A 6,000-nucleotide genomic window follows, 5' to 3' on the forward strand; every position below is an offset into this window, starting at 1 on the left:
TAACCCGGGTAGGAGGTGTGTGTAGGGGAGCAGTCTCATGCTGTAAATATTGAGGAAGAGGAAACTGAGGTTGACAGTTTCAGCATTCACTGGTTTTAGCTAAAGGCTCACCATTCCTCAACACTCAGTTGGACCCGAGGAGGAAGGCTCTGACATTTGTCTGAGCCTGTCCAGGGAAAGGTTCTGCTGCCCCCACAGGCACTTGGCCTGGCCACGCTCATGTCGATATGCACTTCCACTCGGAAACTCATCCCTCCCCACAGCTGCCTCCTGTGTCTTTCTTTCATGTACTCCGGGACTTACCGCTCTGTGAATGCCTCTTGTTTGCATATTTATTATTTATGTCAGCATTATTCAAACTACTGGCAAGACAATGCATTAGTAGATTATAAGACTCGGTTAATGGGCCACGGCTAGGCTCGATTTTTAACGAGATGGAAGGAAGAAAGCACACCACTGGACTTTTATTAAGAATGATGACTACTGTCGGAAATGGTGCATCTGGTTACAATGAACCCTGTAAGAGGAATAATGGACAATTAGGATGAATCTGATTGACTAGGAAAAGTTGTTCTATGCTCTGAAGGCAGACGTCCCATCTGGTAAAGGATGTTCATACAGCCACTGCCACTGTAAAACAGTCAACAGCTGATATTTCATATTAACACCCCTCAGAGCTCATTAAAAGACACTTGTCTAAGAAAGACGGTCCCGACTTAGTTAAATAAACGTGAATCTCCCTTTAGTAGGATTTCTCCCTATTGTGGAAGGGAGAATGACGAAAGCAAAACTGAAGACTGCGGTAAAGTTATGCCTCTCTCTCTCTCTCTCTCTCTCTCTCTCTCTCTCTCTCTCTGTGTGTGTGTGTGTGTGTGTGTGTGTGTTAGCACTTATTGGGAACATTTTCTTGGCTGTATCCAAGTATTTTTAATTTTTTCCTTCTGGATTTATTTTGCTGTTTTGTGTATAGAAGTTTTGCCTGCAAATATGTCTGGGCACCATGTGAATGTCTGGTACCCAGGGAGGTAAGAAGAGGGCATTGGATCCCCTGGGACTGGAGTTACAGCAGTTTCTGAGCCACCACATGAATGCTGGGAATTGAACTCAGGTCCTCTAGAAGAACAAATGTTCTTAACCACTGGGCATCTTAAGCCCCTGCATTCAAGTCTTGAGATAACATTAAACTTTGTTTTGGGGTAGGGGTGGGGAGGAAAGGATATTTGGGTGCACAGGTACCACAGTTCGAGTGTGGGGGTCAGGTGACTGCCTCCAGGATACAATTAGCACCTCTTCCTTGTTCAGATAGGCTCTCTCTTGCTTCTGTTGTGCTGTGCCCTTTAGACTAACCAGCCTGAGCGTCTCCAGGTGGTTCTACTACCTCTATCTTGCTGTAGGAGTGTGAGGCTCACAGACCTGTGCCACTCTGTCTAGTTTTTCTACCTGGTTCTGGAAATCAGACTCAGGGCAGCAGATTTTCAGGGCTCGTGCTTTTGTCTGCTGAGCCATCTCCCCAGGTCCATTGGCGTCCAGTTCTTTAGATGTCAGAGCAATTACTGTCCTACAGAGCTCTTGCAAGAAAGAGGAAAGAATTTAATACACTGCTGGCAAAGAAAACAGTATCTTTCCAACCAGAAAGTATGTGTCTAAGTTAGGGATTCTATTGCTTCGATAAAGCACCATGACCCAAAAGCAAGTTGAGGAGAAAAGGATTTATTTCACTTTTTCTTCCACACCATAGTCCATCAGTGAAGGAAGTCAGAACAGGAACCCAAACAGAACAGGAACCCGGAGGCAGGAGCTGACACAGAGGTCATGGAGGGACCCTGCTTATTGGCTTGCCCCTCATGGCTTGCTCGGCCTGTTTTCTTGTAGAACTCAGAACCACCAGCCCAGGGAAGGCACCACCCATGATGGGCTGGGCCCTTCCCCATCAATCACCCATTGAGAAAGTACCCTACAGGCTTGTGTGTAGCTTGATATGGAGATGGTTTCTCCTGCTCTCAAATGACTTAAGTTTGTGTCAAGTTGGCATGAAACTATCCAGCATGGTATGCCTTTAAAAATGTAGAAAAACACGGGTTGCTGTTTGCTGACCTCTGAAGCCAGCCCTTAGATAGACAGGAATTGTACGTGTTTTGTTCATTACCACAGCCCCAGTAGCACTGGGAATAATGTTGTGTCTTCACTGCAATATTTGCTGAAGTGCTGAAGGAGCCAACCAAACTAGAAAAGAGCATTGACCTCATGTGATCTCTCTCTCTCTCTCTCTCTCTCTCTCTGTCTGTCTGTCTGTCTGTCTTTCTCCCCCCTTTCCTCCATACCCCAACTGCCACCCTCACCCCAGGATCTATCTCCTTTGTCCTGTGGGTTTTCCATTTTCTGTGAGCCTCTATCAGTTGGTAGTAACTGGAAAGCTCTCCTAGGTAAGGGAAGAGACTGTGGGTGACCTTGACCTCTAAATCAGGGAGCCAGGGTAGGGTGTTGCTGAGGCAGAGCTGCAGTTGTAGGACACCATCATTTTTTCAAACTTGGTGGCCAGCAGCTGTGCCTCTAAGGCTACTGAGCTCTCTCCACACTGGAAAGATCTCACCTTCACTCTCTTCATTCACTCACAACTCACCATCAGAACCACCAGGAGAACACACGGCGTGTGTAACCACAGAGTTTTCTTTCTTTGCTCTTCAAACTCACTGCTCGGTCCTTCCAGAATATTCCATGTACACTGTGCCCAACCAGGGAATAGTAAGGAAGAAGAGAAAGGAAAATCTGTTGAATGTCTGAATGGATTTATTTTAAACACATCGTAGAGACAACAGCTTGGAAGACAAGGTTTCCTCTTATTCCCAAAGCTGTGCATTTTGAGAAAGAACAAAACAAGTGTATATCTGTCTCCAACTTTTTGATTCGATGCCCACAATCACCCTCCCATACCCAGTAAACGTACCATTAGGAAGGCAGTGTTTTGCAAACTGGGTGTTACTCTTGAGCCATCAAGTTGACCACATTTTGAAAAGCAAAATGTAATGTAATAGAAACTGAGTAATGGCACATGTGGTAAACACTGCCTCCTGAAGTTGCTGGTTTACACTGCAGGCTGTCCCCAGACATGAGGAAATTGTTTTCTACTGTGGTCAGGCCATCTGAGCATGACTAGCTCTCAGTAGCAGAAGACACAGGAGTCTCTCCTCTCAGTGTCCAGGAGAAGCATGGCTCCGGGAGAACAATGGTTACTGGGTGAGGAGCAGCCACAGCCTGCACTGATGGCACAGCTGACCTCACAGGGAAATAGTCAAGGGATTTCTACAGCCACATAAAGGAGCAGTGTCTGAGGCTCTGAAGAAACCAAGAGACACAAAGCCACTGGAGTCAGGACAGGAAAAGAAGCAGGATACAAAGCTGGAAAACTGAGGGCCTGTGGAGGCAGAAGTCAAGCTGAGAATGGAGAATTCCAGCACAGTTCACACGGGCTGAGAGCATTGCTAACCCCCACAAGCATTCCTTCCATAGCCACATTAACCTTGTGATTGGTGTCTGTGAACCAAGTTCCAGTCCTAAGCTGTATGATTCAGTACATGCCCGGCTCCTTTCCCAGATGTGTCCTGGCGGTCTCCTCTAAGACTAAACTTGTTTACAGTAAAACAAACAAACAAACAAACAAAACTCTTGGGGGCTAGAGAGATGGTTCAGTGGCTGAGAGGACTGACTGTTCTTTCAGGGGATTGGGGTTCAATTCCCAGCACCTACACAGCAGCTCACAACTGTCTGGAGTTTCAGAATCTCGCACTCTCATACAGACACACATGCAGGCAGAACACCAATGCACATACAATAAAAATAAATAAATATATATTTAAAATGTTTTCAAAAACTAAGTAAGTAAATAAACCTTAAGTTACCCCATCACCTGTGACCCAGAGTTTTACCTTCTTGGCTGGAATCTTACCCTGTGCCTAGGAACCACCTCATGGCTTCATTTATGGTCTTTATCAATCCTTCCAGTGTGACTTCAGAAGCCATCAAACCAGCATGTGTGGCCACTGTGAAGACCCGCTCCTGAGCTTTTCCTTGAGAGAGCTGCACCTATGTCCTGGGGTTCTGGTGACAGAGATTGTTGGTTGGGAGAGGAAAAGAGTGTGGGAAAAAACAATCATAATGTAAGGAAGTCAGGAGACAGAGGAGGAAAGAAACAGGTTTTTATGGAGGCAGGCTCACTTCTGCCAGGATGGGAAGAATGCTCTGGGTTAAGAGACCCTAGCACATTCCATTCCATCTTCCCTGTCATCCCCTCCCCTAGCTATTTATCCCTGGGACTTTCTTCCCCTGCCATCCCCTTCCCTGCCTACCCATACCTCCCAGGTTTCTCTCTCTCTCTCTCTCTCTCTCTCTCTCTCTCTCTCTCTCTCTCTCTCTCTCTCTCTCTCTCTCTTTCTCTCTCTCTTCCTCCCTCCCTCTCCCCTCCCTCGCTCCCTTTCTCTCTCTCTCTCTCTCTCTCTCTCTCTGTAATTACAAATGTCCTTTAATGCCCCCAGCTCTGCTCCACACCAGCTCACCCTACACCAGCTCATCCTGAAGGTCTTTTCTGTAACATAGCCAAGAACCAACTTTACCTGAGTCAAAGTCCCTGAAAGGTCATGGGGGCTCCTTGTACCTTGGCGGGTGACGGCACAGAGCTGCGTCTCTTTGACCCTGCACTGTTGAAAGGAAAGACATGAGCAAGGACAGATGGACCTGGAAACACGGTCATCAAGACCTAAGGATGAACCAAGTGTGGTGACACACACCCTTAATCTCAGCACTCAGAAGGATGAGGTAGGTGGATCTCTGTGTGTTCAAAGCCAGCCAGGGCTATGTCATAAGACCCTGCCAAATAAATAAATAAATAAATAAATAAATAAATAAATAAATAAAATTGGAGTCAGAAAGGTGGCTCAGTGGGTAAAGATGCCACCAGCAAGCCTGATGACCTGAGTCTGAGTCCCAGAATCCACGAGTTAGAAAAGAACCCCCACTTATTCTCTCTCTTAAACACACACACAAACACACACACACACACACACTCACATGTGAACATACACATGCATACACAAACACACACATATGCACACAGACAGACAAACAGACAAAATGAAGAAAGGAAATGGACTCAGGGTGGTGAACTGAGTGGGAAGAGGCACCCACATACCGAAGCGGAGATGGCCAGGATGCCACAATGGACTGACTACTGCTTTCCACCCATACTGGCACAATGTCCAAGCTCTACCCAGAGACACATCTTCTTTGCAGTCAGAGACCAAGAGATGATCAAGAAATAAACAGGAACCTTGGGAGCCATTGCTGAGAGAGCATGTGTTCAAACAGAATCTACGGAACTAACCCTGAGTGAAGAGGACCTCGTGTTCTGTACCTGAGCTGTGGTAGAGTTCAGTTTTATGATCTGAGGTCGGTTCTAAGAAAATGAAATTACATCTCTGAACACCAAGGGCTGTGACTATCTGAACCTCAAGCCTGGTGTGTCACTAATGAGATTTCTGGACCTGGCACTTGGAGACACATAATTTCCACGGAACAGTTAGGACAACCGGGGCAGGAAACAAGGCAGGATAGTGTGGTCAAGAGATGCTGCTGTGTGGAGACTCTGGTGGGCAAATTAGCAGACATGGATACTGACAGCAGGAAAAGCCCAGAGTCTGGGGGGAGAATCTGAAGGCTGCTGAGAAAAGAGTGCACAGAGCTATGCCTGGTCCTGCAGGAGCCAGGGCATGAGGTGGAATGTGATGCCACACTATGATGTCACACTGTGATGTCACACTATGATGTCGCACTGTGATGTCACATGGAGGCACCTCTCATGGTTGTGCTCACAGAAAGGAGGGTGGAATGGAAGGAAGAGATTCCAGAAATGTGTGTTTGACCAATACTGGCATTTTATTTTCCGTCTTCCAGCATTCCCTGTCTTGGGACACAACACCTGAGACTTGTGAAGATTGTGGAAACTTTCAG

The sequence above is a fragment of the Apodemus sylvaticus genome, chromosome 12 (genome assembly GCF_947179515.1).
Source record: "Apodemus sylvaticus chromosome 12, mApoSyl1.1, whole genome shotgun sequence".
NCBI lineage: Eukaryota > Metazoa > Chordata > Mammalia > Rodentia > Muridae > Apodemus > Apodemus sylvaticus.